Here is a 20,975-nt window from a genome sequence, read left to right on the forward strand (position 1 = left end):
CCCCCCACACCTGCCTGTCTTCCCTTATTTCTTTCATTCCTTCTCCCCTTCTTTCCCTTTCAATTTTTTTCTTTCTTTTCATTAATTTTTTTTTCTCTATTATAGTTTCTCATTTTGTCTCTTTCAATTATAAGCCCTAGCCTAATTATATATACCCACTTTGTACAGTCTATTGACTTGGCTCTTCATCTTTCCACCTCTCCTTCTCTCTCCCTCTCCCCCTCTCCCTCTTCTTCCAAACATTCTGATTTTGAGCCCCATTTCTTTTTTTTTATTCCACCCCTAACTCTCCTTCATACTATAAAACTTGAAGCTTTATTTCTATTTTTTTTGGTTAATTTTTACCTTAATTGTATGGGTTTTTAAAATATTTTTGTATGTTTAGTATTTCTGCTGACATTATTCCCTTGGAATTTATATTGGATTTTTCTTTTTTTGGTCTTTTTTTTTTTGGATGGTACTCTGGGTTTCACAAAAATTCTTCCAGTCATTGTTTTTTTTCCATTCCTTAGCTGTTGCTAATAATATTTTTGATACAATTTTGATTCTTGCTTTTGGAAATGTATATGTATGCATGTGGGTATGTATGTGCTTGCGCATGTGTGTGTGTGTGTGTGTGTCTGAATGTCTGTCTGTGTGTGCGCATGCATATTTGTGTGAGTGAAATATTGTTTCTTTGAGTATGTGTGTGTGAATGTGAATGTGCTTGTGTGTATGTATGCATTTATGTATACATGTGTGTGTGTGTTTATGTATGCATATATGCATATGTATGTTCGGATGTGTATGCATATGCATTTACATACCTATGTGTGAGTACATTCCTGTTTGTATGTGTTTATGCATGTGTGTATTTGTGTGTGTGTGTGTGTGTGTGTGTGTGTGTGTATGTGTATGTGTGTATGCGTGTGTGTATGTATGCATATGTAGGCTTGGATGTGCATGTATACACATGTATATATGCATGCATATACATACGTGTGTACGAGTACATTTATGTGTGTGTGTTTGCTTGTATGTGTGTATATGTGTGTTTGCATGTGTGTGTGTGTTGTGTGTGTAGAACAAGTTAGATAGCTGTAGTGGGTAACAAAAACACAGAAATAAAGTGAATTTAAATTAGGTACCTGCTCTAATACTATCTTTTACTCTTTTACTTGTTTCAGTCATTTGACTGTGGCCATGCTGGAGCACCGCCTTTAGTCAAGCAAATTGACTCCAGGACTTATTCTTTGTAAGCCTAGTACTTATTCTATTGGTCTTTTTTTGCCGAACCGCTAAGTTACGGGAACGTAAACACACCAGCATCAGTTGTCAAGGGATGTTGAAATGACAAAAAAGATACACAAACACACACACACACATACATAAACATATACGTATATACGACGGGCTTCTTTCAGTTTCCACCTATCAAATCCACTCAAAAGACTTTGGCTGGACCGAGGCTATAGTAGAAGACACTTGCCCAAGATGTCATGCTACTTACCACACAGCCACTCCTGCACTTAATATGAGCAAAAAAAAAAAAAATTTAGAACAAGACAATGAATTCTTCAAATTGTTGAATATATCAGTGGTTGGCGATTGATATTTGGTTTTTGTCAATATTTTGTATTTGAATCTTTGATTATTTTTTCATAAAATTATTTATCATTTATTGTGGCATTTGGCTTTCTGATAAACTATAAATAGAATAGAAAAATATAGCAACTATAGTGACTAGGCACAGGAGTGGGTGTGTGGTAAGTAGCTTGCTAACGAACCACTAGGTTCTAGGTTCAGTCCCACTGTGTGGCACCTTTGGTTAGTGTCTTCTACTATAGTCTTGGGCAACCAAAGCCTTGTGAGTGGATTTGGTAGACAGAAACTGAAAGCAGCTTATCATATATATGTATATATATATATATATATATATATATATATATATATATATTATATATATATATATTATATATATGTATGTACGTGTGTATATGTTTGTGTGTCTGTGTTTGTCCCCCCAACATTGCTTGACAACCGAGTTTGCTGGTGTGTTTACGTCCCTGTAACTTAGCAGTTCAGCAAAAGAGAGCGATAGAATAAGTACTAGGCTAACAAAGAATAAGTCCTGGGGTCGATTTGCTTGACTAAAGGGGTGCTCCAGCATGGCCGCAGTCAATGTATGTATTTGAATCTTTGATTTTTTTTTCATAAAATTATTTATAAAGAGAGTATATATATATACTTATATATATATACACACACACATATATATATGTGTAAGTAAGGTGAGGGTTGGCAAGTAAGGTGAGGGTTGGCAACGAGTACACTAAAGAATTCAGAGTAGAGGTAGGGGTCCACCAAGGTTCACTCCTCAACCCCCTCCTATTTATCATAGTCCTCCAGGCAATAACGGAGGAATTCAAGACAGGATGCCCCTGGGAGCTCCTATATGCTGATGACCTTGCTCTAATTGCTGAGTCACTATCAGAACTAGAGGCAAAGTTTCAAGTGTGGAGACAAGGATTAGAATCGACGGGCCTTAAAATCAACCTAGCTAAAACCAAAGTCCTAATATGTAGGAAGGCAGGCAAATCACAAGCGCCTTCAGGTAGATGGCCCTGCTCGATCTGTAGAAAAGACGTAGGTAGAAACTCTTTAAGATGCACCAATTGTAAGCTATGGACACATAAGAGGTGCAGCAATGTCAAAGGAAGGCTAACTAGGAAAATAGTTTTTGTATGTGGCAGATGCTCAGGAGCAATAAACACTGAAAATGCTCAGAGACCAACTTCCACCACATTCCAGGGAGAAAAACTAGAAATAGTTGATAGCTTTCGTTACCTAGGTGACCAAGTCAGTAGCGGGGGTGGGTGTGCTGAAAGTGTAACTGCTGGAGTAAGAATAGCCTGGGCAAAGTTCAGAGAGCTCTTACCCCTGCTGGTGACAAAAGGCCTCTCGCTCAGAATAAAAGGCAGACTGTATGATGCATGTGTACGAACAGCCATGCTACATGGCAGTGAAACTTGGGCCGTGACTGCTGAGGATATGTGTAAGCTCGCAAGAAATGAAGCCAGTATGCTCCGATGGATGTGTAATGTCAGTGTTCATACTCGACAGAGTGTAAGTACCTTGAGAGAAAAGTTGGACCTAAGAAGCATCAAATGTGGTGTGCAAGAGAGACATTTGTGCTGGAATGGTCATGTAGCGAGAATGGATGAAGATAGTTGTGTGAAAAAGTGCCACACCCTGGCGGTTGAGGGAACCTGTGGAAGAGGTAGACCCAGGAAAACCTGGGATGAGGTAGTGAAGAACGACCTTCGAACTTTAGGTCTCACCGAGAAAATGACCAGAGACTGATACCTTTGGAAGTATGCTGTGCGTGGGAAGACCCGGCTGGACAAGTGAGACCATAACCCGTGGCCTCTACCTGGGACGTAGCCAGCCCACTTATGCATACCTTTCCTTCTTGTGACACAAACCCTACTTGTGAAGACCTGTTGAGGCAAGTGAAAATCAAAATCGAAATTGAATGTTTCAACATCAATGGAAATTGTAGCTGAGATACCAGTGCCGGTGGCACGTAAAAAGCACCATCCGATCGTGGCCGTTTGCCAGCCTTGTCTGGCACCTGTGCAGGTGGCACATAAAAAGCACCCACTACACTCTCGGAGTGGTTGGCGTTAGGAAGGGCATCCAGCTGTAGAAACACTGCCAGATCAGACTGGGCCTGGCGCAGCCTTCTGGCTTCCCAGACCCCAGTTGAACCGTCCAACCCATGCTAGCATGGAAAACGGTCATTAAATGATGATGATGATGATGATATATATATATACTATAATAATTATTTGAGGGAATATTAATCCTAACTTACAAGGAAAAAATTCAATTTAGAAATACTAAATCAAAGTTAACACAATATATTATATATATATAAAAATTAGAAAAAAGACACCTTCTATCCATTCAAAATGAACAATTAAATTACACCATCTAGAAAATTACATATAATAGAAATATTTCTATTATATGTAATTTTCTATATGGTGTAATTTAATTGTTCATTTTGAATTGATAAAAGGTGTTTTTTTTCTAATTTCTATATATAATATATATATATATATATTAGAAGAAATGAGGTAATCAGAAGATTGGATGGTTTATATTTACAGATATTTATTTATATATTACATTTTTTACATATATATCATATCACTAAGATCATTAGCGCTTTCTCCCATTCTAGTGGGGTTTTCAAATCAAAAAAATATATATATGTATTGTAAGTATAGGCACATGTGTGGCTGTGTGGTAAGAAGCTTACTTCCCAACTACTTGGCTCTGGGTTCAGTTTCACTGCATGGCACATTGAGCAAGTGTCTTCTACTATAGCCTTGAGCTTACCAAAGCCTTGTGTGTGGATTTGGAAGGAGGAAACAAGCCTGTCGTATATATATATATATATATATATATATATACATATGTATTTGTGTGTCTGTGTTTGTTCACCCTACTATCACTTGACAACCAATGTTGGTGTGTTTACATCCCCGTAATTTAGCGGTTTGGCAAAAGAGATTGGTGGAATAAGTACTAAGTTTACAAAGAATAAATCCTTGGGTCGATTTGTTTGGGTAAATGCGGTGTTCCAGCATGGCCACACTCAAATGACTGAAACAAGTAAAACAATAAAAGAATATATATATCATCATCATCATTGTTATCATCAATTAACATCTACTTTCCAGGCTGGCATGGGTTGGAATGTTTGACTTGGAGTTGTCAGACCACAATTGTCTGTTTTGCTTTCTATGGTTAGATGCCTGCCGTAAGGCCAACTGCTCAATAGAGTGTCCTGGGTGCTTTTTACACCTGTATTTACACAACACCTGCACATGTGCATTTATGCAACACCTACACCTAAAAGACAAACCTGGGTATGCAGAAGACAATGATTTTACTTAGCTTGATGTGTGTCTTATTGAGAACAACAAATCACCACACCTCCCAATCCCTTGTATGTGTGTATATATATATATATATATATATATATATATATATATATATATATATATATGTATGTATATATATATATACATTCTTTTTCTTAATTTTGTGTGAGTATATATATATATATACCCTCATGCAACAGGCTTCTTTCAGCTTCCTCTTCCAAATCCATTTACAAAGTTTTAGTTGGCCTGGGACTATAGTAGAAAACACCTGTCCAAGGTGCCCTGCAGTGATACTGAACTCAGGACCATATGGTTGACAAGGAAACTTCTTACCACACAGCCATGCTTGCACCTAGCCGCAAACAATTTGCATTAAAAATTTCTTGTTACAATGACTACAGCAGTTGTTATTTTGACACTCGTGTGTTTGTCCCCTCCCGTACAGAGTCAATTGTGTTTTTTTTCTTTTTTACTATCTATAAAACAACACAGTTATTCATTTCCTGTTTGAATTTTGTAAAATTGAGCTAAAGAGAAGAATCTGCTGATCAATAATTGCATTTAATTAATTCCTATGTTAATTGATCCACCCATTATCTTGTTAACAGGATGCTACTTCTCTTGTGGTTATGCAAAGCGGTCTAGCATTAAATCACTTATGTTTGTGTGTTTTTAAGTATGCGTGTTTGTTTGTTACCGTACATATTTTCTGTTCTTATGGTTTTATTCTTCAAATTCCACATTAATAGAAAAAGACTGAGTTTCTCACCCAGAAATATGTTTCTTTCATTGGAATTTTGACATCAGCAGCTTCATATGTGTGTGTGTGTGTCCCTTTTCTTTATCTAATTATTAGAATTTTTCCTTGAAGAAGTGATCTGGTTTCTAACAAAAGAAACAAAAGCTTCATCACAGGAATTTGGATAGCAGCAGTGCATTCTGCACCAAAAGCCAGTATGAGAGTTTTTCTTTCAAGGTATCTACCACAGTAAAGAACACCCACATCTATGTAGGAATAAATATTACCTCTCTGTATTAATACCTCCTCTGTTGCTTAATATATATTCTTTAACATGCTCACTGCTTAATTGCAACACCAGTGCCTGTTCAGGCATAGATTTTCTATATATATCACTGTGAAGAGATTGCTAATTCTAGTGGTCGAGTGTCCATCACTGATGAGATCAAGAAAGATCGAAATCATGTGATCCGGTGATCTTGGTGCTGGAGTTTGTGGAGTGTTATCTCTCTGCTGGTGATATGAACAAACAAGCATGCATTCTGCACCAAAAGCTTGTATGAGAATTTCTCACATGGTACCTTCCACAGTATAGTTTGTTCTAACAGGACAACCACATTTAACTGGGAATAAATAAATATTACCTCTCAATATTAATACTGCTTCTATCACTAATATATGTTTTTTAGCAATGATAAATGTTACATGTTGAATTTTAGAAAAGTTTTGCATAGTTTTACTCTTCCTCTTATGTACTATATCTGCAAATTGTGTGTTCTCATTCTTTACCCCAAAATCCTGGCTTTTTTTAATTATTCTAATAATTGGCTACTAATGTACCCAAGTGTATCAATGATTATTGGTATTAATGTAAATTTATAATCAGAATAGAGACACTCCAGGTCTCAATGTAGTAGTCTTTAAGTATTCTTTCTCTTGTTGATTTTGGAAGAAATGGTCATGTTGTTTGGTTAAGAAGTTTGTGGTAGAACCATGCGATTTCAGGTTCAGTCCCACTGCACAGCACCTTGAGTAAGTGTTTTCTACTATAGCCCTGGGCCAACGAATCAGTGAATGCCTTGGCAATGAATTTGGTAGTTTCAAACTGTGTGGAGGCCTGCTGTGACTAAGGTCAAACCAAAGAACTATACCACCTATCCTGACATCTGCATACTCAAGTATCAAAATAAGTTTAACATCACCACACACACCTCCATCTCCTTTATAATTACCATTCCCTCCTCCTTTCCCATCACCTTCCGCCCCTCCCTATCAAATACACTCAGAAATGCCCCTCACACCCCCAGTCAAACTTCTCATTGGTCAAAATTGATAGACAATCTTCAGTTACACATCCACTGTGGAGGTGCAATGGCCCAGTGGTTAGGGCAGTGGACTCACGGTTGTAGGATTGTGGTTTCAATTTCCAGACCAGGCGTTGCAAGTGTTTATTGAGTGAAAACACCTAAAGCTCCATGAGGCTCTGGCAGGGGGTGGTGGCAAACCTTGCTGTACTCTTTCACCACAACTTTCTGTCACTCTTTCTTCCTGTTTCTGTTGTACCTGTATTTTAAAGGGTCAGCCTTGTCATACTCTGTCTCATGCTGAATCTCCCCGAGAACTATGTTAAGAGTACACGTGTCTGTGGAGTGCTCAGCCACTTGCATGTTAATTTCATGAGTAGGCTGTTCCATTGATCGGATCAACTGGAACCCTCGTTGTCATAACTGGCAGACTGCCACGATACATCCACTGTTTCTATGGATACTATGGACTGTACTGTAATCACCCCATGAATTCAAACTATGATGGTGAGAAGCATGTGATTTATGAAAACATTAAAATATTTGTGAATTCCACCCATATATTATTACTATTCATGCACATACACATAACCTTAGATCATTGATCTACTCGGTCAGGATGGAGTTGGGGGCTAATCTACTACAGGGTATTCAGACTAAATTTGACAGTTTGCATAAAAGGAAAAGAAAACACAATATTCCACCTAAAAGTAAAAGTATTTTAAGAAATCAAAAAATGTCAGCTTGGATCATGACTGGGTGATAAGTTTCCTCAAAGTTGCTACTCTTAGCTTCCACTACGGCCTCAAGCTATCTCAATAACCTGACATGTGTCTCCCTCCCTATGTCACTAGGAAGATCTTTAAGCACCTCCTTGATCTTTCCCATAACAACCTTGAGCACCTTTTTGAACTCCATATGTCTAACATATGCTTACATGCTTATGAAATCAGAAAACAACACAGCACCCTAGACTTTCATAAACATTTTTTTTTCTTGTTCAGAACCTTACCGAAGCATGGAATAACCTACCCACATCAGTTGTTAGCTGTTAATACACAGCATCCTTCCAAACATACATGCTTCCTGAAATTCAGCAACAGTATTCCTGATACTCTTTACTCTTTTACTTGTTTCAGTCATTTGACCATGGCCATGCTGGAGCACTGTCTTTAGTCGAGCAAATCGACCCCAGGACTTATTCTTTGTAAGCCTAGTACTCATTCTATCGGTCTCTTTTGCCAAACCACTAAGTTATGGGGATGTAGACACTCCAGCATCGGTTGTCAAGCGATGTTGGGGTGACAAACACAGACACACACTTATATATATATATACATATATACAACGAGCTTCTTTCAGTTTCCGTCTACCAAATCCACTCACAAGGCTTTGGTCAGCCCGAGGCAATAGTAGAAGACACTTGCCCAAGGTGCCACGCAGTGGGACTGAACCCGGAACCATGTGGTTCATAAGCAAGCTACTTACCACGCAGCCACTCCTACGACTATGTTTTTTTTTTTATTCTTTTAAATGACTCATTCATTTCCCAGTCTTTTTTTGGGGGGCATCATTCTATTATTCTTTGTGTTGTTCATGCATTTTTGGTTACTTTTTCTGATGAGTAGTAGTGCACCTGAGCACTGTATACAATAAGTTCGTTATTTTTTTAAGGTGGTGTTTGGAGCATAAATTAACACGAAAAATTTGATGGAAGGGTTTTAATTTGGATTGCTTTAAAACAGGAAGTTTGTATCACAGAAGCAGGGGCAGCCTTGGGCAGGTTGGTAACAAAAGGTTTAAAGAGAAAAAGAGATGGGGAGGGGGGGAGAGAGAAGGAGGGAGAGAAAGAAAGAAAGAGTGAAAGGAAAATGTGTTTTGAGGTGTGTGTTCTTGTGTTTACTTGTATGTATGGTTGTGTGTGCATGTGTATGTGCAAGTGTGTTTGTGTGCATATATATGTGTGCATATATATGTGTGCATATGTGTGTGTGCAAGTGTGTGCACATGTATGTACATGTGTGTGTATGTGTTTGCCTGTGTGTGTATGCATGTATGTGTATGCATGTGTATGTGTGCATGTGTGTGTGTGCATGAAAGTGTGCATCTGAAATATTTTGTCCACTTGTTGCTGTTGATTGTAATCATTATTGTTTAATCCAACATTAGCCCTGATTGAGCATACCCTATGATCAAAAGCATTCCAGTTACGACCATCCCAGTGATTTTTTTTTATTGATTTATTTTTTGGCTTTATCCAGAACTACATTTTCTAATGTGTTCTAACATTTTTTTTGTGTGTGTGTGTTTTGTCTTTTTTCCCTTATTTTCAAAGTGATAGGGTGAGGATTCTAAGACATTTACCCCCCCCCCCGGACAATTACCTCTGAGGACAACAGATGACGATTCAAAACTTCTTAATATATTGAAGAGGGGGGTAATTAACCAAGAGGGGTAATTGTCCTAGGTGGTTAATTGTCCTGAGATATGAGGGAGATTTGGCTGTTGGGAGGTGGGAGAGGCAAGAGTGGGGAAAGCATATATGTATATACACACACACACACACATATGCACTTCACTGAGGAGTTGTGATAAAACTGAAACATGCTCAGAGTTGTCATCACATCGTCATATCTACCAATCATGAGACCCATTCTCTACTACATGTTCTCACTTAATATTTTAATCCATTTAAGTTTCAGAGATGCCTTTCTTGAAAAGAATTATCATTAGCATCAATGGGGAGTTTGGTTTGTTTTTTTTCCTTTACATTACAGATGTAATTTCAGTTGATTAAACAGTGATGTTTGTTTTTGTTTTGTTTTATTCTCACGTAACTTGCATGCTTAATTAATCAATTATTATTATCATGCTCGTAATACTTAGAGATGTGTTCTATTTCTCCCTGGAAATCCCATTTTTAACACTGAGTAAACCAGACCATTTTAAAACAAAATCTCTTTGCTTCAAATACTTTCCAATGATGATAATGATATGGGAATTGGGATATGTGTGTGTTAAAGCTGATCTCATTAGTTAATAGTTCAAAAAACTTTTAGTGACTCAACCAAATTTATGGAGCTCTTCACTCTGTCAAGTAGAAAAATATGCATTCTTTTATATAATTTGATCTTTATCGTTTTTTTTCATTTAAAGTATGGCTGTTTGCTAAAAAGCTTGCTTTCCAATCACATGGTTTCTGGTTCAGTCCCATTGTGTGGCATCTTGGGCAAGTGTCTTCTACTATAGCTTTAAGCAAACCAAAGCTTGTGAGTGGATTTGATAGACGGAAACTGAAAGAAGTTCATCATATATATATATCATCATCATCATCATCATTTAACGTCTGTTTTCCATGCTAGCATGGGTTGGACGGTTCAACTGGGGTCTGGGAAGCCAGGAGGCTGCGCCAGGCCAGTCAGATCTGGCAGTGTTTCTACGGCTGGTTGCCCTTATATATATATACATACATACACACACACAAACACACATATATATACATCGTTGTCATTATGTTTAAGTGCTGTATGTCAAAATTTGGCAAAATGCGGTTTTTCCAACATTTATTTTTGCTTGTAATAGCTGGTTCTTTTGGTCAAACTATTTTATCTCCAGCTGCTTCAGATGCCAAAATATTAAATATTTTCAAAGACACTATTTCACGTTGCTCTGGTCCACTCAGCTGGCAAAAATGAGTAGTACCTGTATTTCAAGGGACCAGCCTTGTCACACTCTGTGTCGCACTGAAGCTCCACATAAAAAAACACTCAGCACACACTGTTGAGTGGTTGGTGTGATTGGTGTTAGGAAAGTGCACCCAGCTGTTGAACCCTTGTCAGAACAATGGAACTTGGTACTTCACCTGACCTTACCAACTCTGGTCAAAACTTCCAACCCATGCTGGTGTGGAAAACAGATGTTAAATGACGATGACGACGACGACGACGATGATGATGGTGATGGTGACGGTGATGGTGATGGTGATGGTGATGGCGATGATGATGACGATGATGATGACATCATCACTGCTGCTGCTGTAGTTGGATCCAACAGACATATGATCAAAGACAATCGACACTCGACAATGGTGTTGGTGTGTTTAATTCCTTGTAACTTAGTGGTTCAGCAAAATAGATCTTTAGAATAAGTACCAGACTTAACAATAAATAAATAAATAAATAAATAAATAGTACTGGAGCCAATTCACTTGACTAAAAATTCTTCAAAGTGGTATTTGCTCCAGCATGGCCACAGTCTAATGGCTGAAACAAGTAACATACAAAAGATAAAAGATACAACATTGCATTAAATTATCCGTACCCCCAATAAAATAAAATAAATTTTAAAAAAAGAAGAAAAAAAAAGAAGTTATCTGAATTGTAATTAGGGTTAAAAGTGCAAGAATTTTATTATGTGTCAGTTTCCTGTGAGATTTTCCATTCTCTAGCTTTGAAAGATTTTCTTACTCTTAACTTTTGAAGAAGATCTTGCCAAAAATGAAATATTAAACCAACTTGATTTCCAGTAAAAAAAAAAATTGTTTTTTAATTAATCTGAGGAAATAAATTTTGTTTTATCTGATATTTTAAGTATTTTGTTGTTGCTATTGTTTTTGATTTTGTTTTTCTTCTTTTTTTTTGTCTTTTTTCATTTAGAAGTTTTATTTAAAATATTTTTATCCGTTTTTAATGTGTCTGTTTCAGAAAGCCATCAGAGAAAAGTGGAGGAAAAACCCAGAAATACTACAACTAAACATTCTTATCAGACGCCTCTTGATATAGACCCAAGTTTCATCAGCAGGATCAAACTAAAGAATCTTCTGGAAAACATGAAACAGGTTACTGGAACTATTCTTGTTGTTATTTAAGCTGGAACAATCATTAGTACCCCAGATAAACAGCTTTTATCTGTCTTTACGTTCTAAGTTCAAATTCCACCATGGGGTTGACTTTACCTTTTATCCTTTTGGGGTTAGTGAAATAAGTGCTGTTTGAATACTGGGGTAAAATGTAATTGATTTTTGCCCCGCACTCAAATTTCAGGCGTTGTGTCTATAGTTGACAGGATTATTATCATTATTATTATTATTATTATTATTATTATTATTATTATTATTATTATTGTTGTTGTTATTATTGTTATTATTATTATTATTATTATTATTAGTACTACTACTACTATTATTATTATTATTATTACTATTATTATGATTATTATTATTATTATTATTATTATTATTATTATTATTATTAATATTGTTGTTGTTGTTGTTGTTGTTGTTGTTGTTGTTGTTGTTGTTGTTGTTGTTGTTGTTGTTGTTGTTGTTGTTGTTGCTGCTGCTGCTGCTGCTGCTGCGCTGTTGCTGTTGTTGTTGTTGTTGTTGTTGTTGTTGTTGTTGTTACTATGGTATCAACTAACTTCCTCACATCTAAAATTCTTGACCTTGTACTTAAATTGAAAATAATTTTTATTATTATTGTTTTGGCTGTTGCTGTTGTTGTTATTGTTGTTGCTGTTGCTGTTATTGTTGTTGTTGTCATTGTTGTTCTTGTTATCATTATTAAAAGATAGCAAAGAACAGTGATGATGTCAGACAAAAACTTGTGACACTTTACATTCTGGGTTCAAATTCCACTGAGGTTGATTTTGCCTTTCATCTTTTCAAGGTCGGTAAAATAAATACCATTTGATCACTGGGGTTGATTTAATTGACTGTCCCCATCCCCCAAAATTTCAGGCCTTGTGCCTATAGTAGAAAGGATTATTATTCTATAACTGTTCAATATTTGGTAGATTGAAGCAAATCTCTACTGCATCACTTGCTCCACCTCTGTGTTGCTGGGGTGTGTACAGATTTGTGTGTTCTTCCTTGCTGTTGAGCATGTGTGAACTCTTCCTGGTACTGTATTGTGTTTCTTATTTCCCTTGAGGTGTGGTACTGTCTTTTGTTGTGTTACTGCTTGTATTGTGTGTTGAGTATGTAATGCTTTGGTTTTCTAGCCTGCTGGTGGGAGTTTATTTCACTGAGTAAATGCTGTATAGAGTCTGTCTTGCATTTGTGGATTGTTTTGTTTAGGTTGTATCAACAGTGTCTTGCATAGGATGTGGGCTGTTCCTAACATTTGATTGTAAGATATTTTATTAGTTGAACAATATTTCAACAGTACGTCTGTCTTTGTCAAGTTCAAAATAACAAGTGATAAAAATTCAAAATTATAGAAATTTAAACATAAAGTATGAATGAGAGCAACCAGTGTCCACATGTTGATGGAATGACATCATCAGCTTTTCAATTACAATTTTATAACAGGTGAGAAAAAAAGACAGAAAAAACAGAAAAAAGAAGACAGATAAAAAGGAAAGAAAAAGAAAGAATATTTAATCAAGCAGTTTTGTATGAATTTGATGATATTCTCCTGTCATCTTATTCATTCCTCCAGGGTGTGATGTTAATAACCCGCAAACATATTTCTCCTCTTACATTCTGAGAAGTGAAAGTGAAGCAGATTCAGAATATTTTCTGAGAATATGCACTTTCAAGTCTTCTTGCAGCCGCTTGAAACGAAATGTTCAGCAATTTCTGTAGAACTACTGTTATTGTACCTGACATCGAATCTGTGCCCATTAAACCTTTTGTTTAATTGTTCTGTTGTGCAACCAACATAAATTAAGTTGTGCTTTGTGCATTCTGCAGTGTACACCAAATGGGAATCTTTACATGTTCCACCTTCTGTATAAATCATAACATTTCTGTTAGGATTTCTGATGGAATTCACTTCACTCATGTTGTTACACAATGAACAGGACTTACTTCTCTTGCAGCTGTTCTTTAAGGTACAGTGTGCAGATAGTCCAATGTTCATTTTCTTGGAGTCAGACATAGAGGTCAATAATTCTCTTATATTCTTATTCCATCTAAAGGCTACAATAGGCAGCTGAAAGAAATATATGTTTGAAACGAGGATATTTTTTCACCACATGCTGGTAACTTTCATGCAATACTTTTGAAATGCCAGTGGAATTTTGGTGCCAGCTAATCACTAAAGGAATTCTGTCATCTATTGTATTGTGTTTGCTAAAATTATGCATGTAGGTTTGTCTATCTTTGCTAATCTTAGCTATTTCATTTAATATACATCCTTTAATCATGATTCACTGCAACCACATTTGACATAATGGTATACAAAAGCACTTGCATGTTTCCAGTAATCCCCTATGTCAGTACAAATCCATTTTATTCTTAAAAATTGGGATTTCAGATTTGACTGAATAAGATGATGTGGATGATCGGAGCGGCGGTGGAGATAAATGTGGGATGACGTGGGCTTGCAAAATATCTCTGTCACTATTCTGTTTCTAGAAAACTTGACTTTTGTGTCCAAAAATTCAACGCTAGTTTTTGAAAAACTAGATGTAAATTTTATGTTGGACTTAAAGTCATAGTTTCTTGAATAACAGTCACAAAAATTTATACAAAACTGTTTGATTAAATATTCTTCTTTCTCTCTTTTTCTTTCCTTTTTTATCTGTCATCTTCTTTTTTCTGTTTTTTTTTCTGTCTTTTTGTTTTTGCCTGTTATAAAATTGTAACTTAAAAACTGTTGATGTCATTCCATCAACGTGTGGACACTGGTTGCTCTCATTCATACTTTACATTTAAATTTCTATAATTTAGAATTTTTATCACTTGTTATTTTGAACTTGACAAAGACAGACTTACTGTTGAAATATCGTTCAACTAATAAAATATTTTACAATCGAATCACGTTCTTCGTCTTGACTATTATTATTATTATTGTTATTAAGGCTGCAAACTGGCAGAATCATTAAGCATGACAGGCAAAATGTTTAGTGGTATTTTGTCCATCCTTATGTTCTGAGTTCAAATTCTGCTGAGGTTGGTTTTGTCTTTTATCCTTTCAGAGTCGATAAATTAAGTACCAGTGAAACACCGGGGTCGATGTAATCAACTGGTCTTCCTTCCCACCAAAATTTCAGGGCTTGTGCCTATAGTAGAAAGGATTGTTATTATTATTATTATTTGTTGTTGTTTGCAGCAAGCCTGTAACCACAGAGGTCTTTATAATGGTCATGATGATGATAATGATGATGATGATGATGATGATCATCATCATCATCATTGTCTCTTTTGTTGTAATCAACTTCATCATTATTCATTTGTCATCATATTACTTATTCCCAATCCTTACCATCATTCTCATCATCATTTTAATTCTCATCATCACTTTAAAGTAGTTTTGTTGTAGGTATCATCATCATCACCATCATCATCACCATCATCATTATCATCATCATCATCATCTCTATCGTCATCATCATCATCATCATCATCATCATCATCATTGTCTCTTTTGTTGTAATCAACTTCATCATTATTCATTTGTCATCATATTACTTATTCCCAATCCTTACCATCATTCTCATCATCATTTTAATTCTCATCATCACTTTAAAGTAGTTTTGTTGTAGGTATCATCATCATCACCATCATCATCACCATCATCATTATCATCATCATCATCATCATCTCTATCGTCATCATCATCATCATCATCGTCATCATCTTCATCATTATCATCATCATCCCCATCATCCTCATCCTCATCATCATCATCATCATTATTTAATGTCCAATTGTCCATGCTGGCATGGGTTGGATGGTTGAACCAGAGCTGGTTGGAAGGCTGCACCAGATCCGTTGTTTTTTTTGCATCTCTTCTGATAGCAATACTTTGGTTGGATGAAACTTGTTGAAACAGCCTTCTTCGATTGGATTATCCTTTCTGGTACCAACCCTTACTTGTTCCCAAGTAAAGTACTTATTCTGTTGGTCTTCTGCATGATGTAAACAATGGCTCTGTGCTATAACAATGACCAGTTTATGCTTTAAGTACTTAAACAAAATACATGTGAGCAGACTCAAACACACTCACACACACACACACACACACACACACACACACATGTATACAATGTATACACACACAACACATGTCTTAAATTTAGGATCATATATTCTCTTCTTTCTCTTACCGCACTTAATCTTTTTTCTTCTCTTTGATAAAGGGCATCACCTGAAATTTTTGATTCCTTTCTGTGTTTTGTTTTGGTGTATTTATCATCATTGCACACTTCTTTGATTGTTTTTGTTCTTGCTTTAGATTTCTATACTTTTTCAGTCACATGTTTTCAATTGTTTCACAATCAAAGCTAGTAATATCACTAAGAGAGTCCATCTGAAACGGGATAATTTGAGTGGAGTGAAATATGTAATTACTGAGTACTGGAAGCACAAGTTCTGTTGGGTCAGACATGTGAGATTTACAGACAACAGGCTGACCTGTGCTGTTGCTGAGTGACATCGAAGGGTTTGAGAAGGGCCACATGGAAGGCTTCCAGACATTTGGTCAAACAATTTGAGTCAAAATGGAAAAGAATGGAGCAATCAAGACAAAACTGGAATGTATTGTAACCAGTGGTGTATAACAGCATTCTGATGGTCTGATTGATATATATATATATATTATATAATATATATATATATATATATATATATACATACACAGCAGACTTCTTTCTCAAATCCACTCACACAGCTTTGGTTAGCTAACGTTATTGGAGAAGGAACTCACCCGAGGTGCCACACAGTGAGACTGAACCTGGATCCATGTTGTTGAGAAGCAAAGTTCTTACATATACATCGTAACAGTGAACATGAGGACAAAAATAAGATAAAACATATATTTTTTCTCATCCAGCTGTAGAAACACTGCCAGATCAGACTGGGCCTGGCGGTGCCTTCTGGCTTCCCAGACCCCAGTTGAACCGTCCAACCCATGCTAGCATGGAAAACAGACGTTAAATGATGATGATGATGATGATGATGATGATTTCAAATCAAATAACATAATCCCTATTTTATGACAGTTAGAGAACTTTCACTCGTGGTTATCTGGAAATTATTTCTGTAGTTCAAGAGGAATTAAAAGAGAAATGTTTTTCACATGAATATTTTCACTTGCTAGGGATTTCTTTTAACCCTTTCAGTTCCATCCTGTTCGAGACCAAATATTACAAAAGGTATAAAATATCTCATTTTAAATTTCTCATATTCAAATAAAAACAAACAAACAAACAAATAAACAAAAAAAAAAAACTCTCAAAACAAATTTATATTATAATTTTGTGTAAGAATCTAATGTTAAGTTATATTTCCTAACAGATAATTTTATCATCACAACGTTAGCTATTTTGTTAAATTTCTCCACATTGTTGATTATTTTCAAAATTAATCGAAGCATACTGACAATGTATTTTAAAGTCTCTTGTATAGCTTCTCACTTCATTGGATGGAAAAAAAAAGAAACAAAAAAAAAACTTGTAGATAATCAAAAGAGAAATGTTTTTCAAAAACATAGTTTAAGGCAATAAAACTATTCAGGAGAATGAAATTTATGAACTTGCTGTAAATTAAGAATTCCATCACATTAAACTTTGACATAAGCAAAACAAGGAAGAAGCCTCTACATGGCTGCTCATTCTGCTAAAAATAACAGCCGAAATTCCATCACATTAAACTTTGACATAAGCAAAACAAGGAAGAAGCCTCTACATGGCTGCTCATTCTGCTAAAAATAACAGCCGAATCTCTCTCAAGTCATGCGTTTCCAGAAAGAACAAGAACACACTGGATAATATGTAGTCCTAGATATAATGTATCTGAGTTAAAGCTGGAACAAGCAAAGCTGTAAAATATCTTTGATTATAGGTGTGTCTGCAGGATCAAAAGTGATTTCAGGATTAAGTAACAAGTTCACACATATTTTTAAGCCCAGTGTGGGTCACTTTTTTTTCTGAGAAGTGAGTTGCATGTGAAGTAATGGAAAAGTTTTCTTCTTGAGTCAAACTGACTCAAAAGAGCCAGTTTCCTGGTTTCTGTGGCGTATATATTCCCTCACCCCTGGACAGGACGCCAGTCCATTGCAGAATTACTCATTTTTGCCAGCTGAGTGGACTGGAGCAACATGAAATGGAGTGTTTTCTTCAAGAATACAATGCACCACACGGTCTAGGCATTGAAACCCCAATCTTACGATCATGAGTCCAACACCCTAACCACAAAGCCGCATACCTCCACAGTGAGCTGCATGAGACATGGCTCATCAACAGACAAGCCACACTACTGGAAAAAAAGGTATTTTTTTTTGTTGGGCATGCAATTCAGAAAGTTTCCTGGATTGGTTGTGGCCCATGGACCACTTGCAGCCCATGGACCACTTACAGCCCATGAGCCAAATGTTGCCTGTGCCTGGTTTAACCCTTTAGAATTTAAACCAGCCATATCTGGTCCAAAACTTCTACCTGTCTTGTGTTCAAAACAGCTAGATTTGGCCTCTCATGCTTAGCCAACAATGTCATTTCAAAATTAAGTAATGTGCAAAATAATAAATAAAACGTATATATTTGGTAAAATGACTACACGTGATAAAAGGTTTTTTTCTAATTTTTATATTATATATATATATATATATATATATATATGTTTATATATATTTCACAAAATATAATATAGCATATATATATATTATATTTTGTGAAATTTGATTTAGTATTTCTAAACTTAATTTTTCCCTGTAAGTTTGAATATTCCCTAATATTATTATTATATTTATATGTGTGTGTGTGTATTTATATATATATATATATTATATATTTATATATATAATATTTAGATAGACAGATGGACTGACTAACGTCTTTCAGTTTCTGTTTACCAAATCTACTTGCAAGGTTTTTGTCCTGCCCAAGGTTAGTGTAGAAGACACTTGCCCAAGGTGTCATGCAGCAGGACTGAACCTGGAACCTTGTGGCTGGGAAGTGAACTTCTTATCACACAGCCATGTCTGCACGTATCTTTTCTAAGGCAGTAGATTATAATTTTAAAGGAGATTTGACTGCTATTTTTTTACAGTTTCAGAAACTACATAGATACCCTTACTCTTTCAGAAAGAGGATACTTACTCAATGGTGGATAAGAGAGTGAAGTCGGTTTAAACTATTCAAATGCATGAAGTTTAATTTTCGTTCTACAATCAGTTTAATTAGTCCATTTAACCCAATAATGCATAAAGTTTAATCTTCACTCTACAATTAACTGCAATTAATTAACAATAAAACTAAAACTAAACAATATGGATGAGATAGTCATAAATGATTGATTATTTTATAGTTTGGATTTATGGAAAGTTAATTGCTGGTTTAGGTTTTCTGTGTCTCTTGATTACTGCAGATGCAATATTCCACGTGAAGGGCATGGCAGTTATCTTGATTTTGTAAAGGTCAGCGACTGGTCAAGTCTGTAGCATTATTTCTTTTTCTTTCTTTTCTTGGTTTCAAAAGAATGGTTTAGGTTTGTTCAGGATTTTAGCAGAATACAAGATTGCACTTGTTTGCAGGTCAACAATGTGAGCCTCAGTTCCAGTTTCATTCAGTTTTTTTTTTTTTTTTGTTGGTAGCATTTTTGGTTTTGTGCCAAGTGCACCAATAACCACAGGAATAATTGTTGTCTAAGCCTTTCATACCCTTTTCATCTCTCTAGCTCTGCTCTGATATTTCTCAATTTTCGAAACTTTTTTGGTATCCACCCTATCCATAATCTTCATCCATCATCATCATCATTATCATCATCATTATTTAACATCCGCTTTCCATTTAGAATAAGTACTAGGTTTAAGAAAAAAAATGATACTGGATTTGATTCTTTCAACTAAAATTCTTCAAAGTGGTGCCCCAGCATGGCCACAATCTAATGACTGAAACAAGTAAAAAAAAAATTGAAGATAAAAAATAACCATCAGAGTAACTTGGGTCTTATGACATATGAAACAAGGGTTAAAGAATGATATGAAATAGGGGTTAAAGATAGTAAGAAACATGGGTAAAAGAATGATAGCAAACAAGGGTTAAAGAATGGTAGGAAACAAGGATTAAAGAATGATAGGAAACAAGGGCTAAAGAATGGTAGGAAACAAGGGTTAAAGAATGATGAGAAACAAGGGTTAAAGAATGATATGAAACAAGGGTTAAAGAATGGTAGGAAACAAGGGTTAAAGAATGATGAGAAACAAGGGTTAAAGAATGATATGAAACAAGGGTTAAAGAATGGTAGGAAACAGGGTTAAAGAATGGTAGGAAATAAGGGTTAAAGAATGATGAGAAACAAGGGTTAAGAATGATATGAAACAAGGTTAAAGAATGGTAGGAAACAAGGGTTAAAGAATGATGAGAAACAAGGGTTAAAGAATGATATGAAACAAGGGTTAAAGAATGGTAGGAAACAAGGGTTAAAGAATGGTAGGAAATAAGGGTTAAAGAATGGTAGGAAACAAGTGTTAAAGAATGGTAGGAAACAAGGGTTAAAGAATGGTGAGAAACAAGGGTTAAAGAATGGTGAGAAACAAGGGTTAAAGAATGGTAGGAAACAAGTGTTAAAGAATGGTAGGAAACAAGGGTTAAAGAATGGTGAGAAACAAGGGTTAAAGAATGATGAGAAACAAGGGTTAGAGAATGGTGAGAAACAAGGGTTAAAGAATGGTAGGAAACAAGTGTTAAAGAATGGTAGGAAACAAGTGTTAAAGAATGGTAGGAAACAAGGGTTAAAGAATGATGAGAAACAAAGGTTAAAGAATGATATGAAACAAGGGTTAAAGAATGGTAGGAAACAAGGGTTAAAGAATGATAGCAAACAAGGGTTAAAGAATGATATGAAACAAGGGTTAAAGAATGGTAGGAAACAAGAGTTAAAGAATGGTGAGAAACAAAGGTTAAGAATGATAGGAAACAAGGGTTAAAGAAAGGTAGGAACAAGGATTAAAGAATGATATGAAACAAGGGTTAAAGAATGGTGAGAAACAAGGGTTAAAGAATGGTAGGAAACAAGGGTTAACTAATACTCTGCTAACAAGAATAGACATT

The 20,975-nt window shown here is 35.7% G+C and overlaps 1 long non-coding RNA gene across 1 annotated transcript in view; it reads left to right on the plus strand.

Annotated features, from left to right (window-relative positions):
* LOC115222453 overlaps positions 1 to 11,823 on the plus strand; it is a 32,220-nt gene extending 20,397 nt beyond the window's left edge. Inside the window, exon 3 of the long non-coding RNA XR_003882722.2 lies at positions 11,684 to 11,823. This is a non-coding gene — a long non-coding RNA (uncharacterized LOC115222453). The remainder of the gene's footprint in view (positions 1 to 11,683) is intronic.
* The last annotated feature ends 9,152 nt before the right edge of the window (positions 11,824 to 20,975 follow it).

Source organism: Octopus sinensis, linkage group LG20 (genome assembly GCF_006345805.1).
Source record: "Octopus sinensis linkage group LG20, ASM634580v1, whole genome shotgun sequence".
NCBI classification, from domain to species: Eukaryota; Metazoa; Mollusca; class Cephalopoda; order Octopoda; family Octopodidae; genus Octopus; species Octopus sinensis.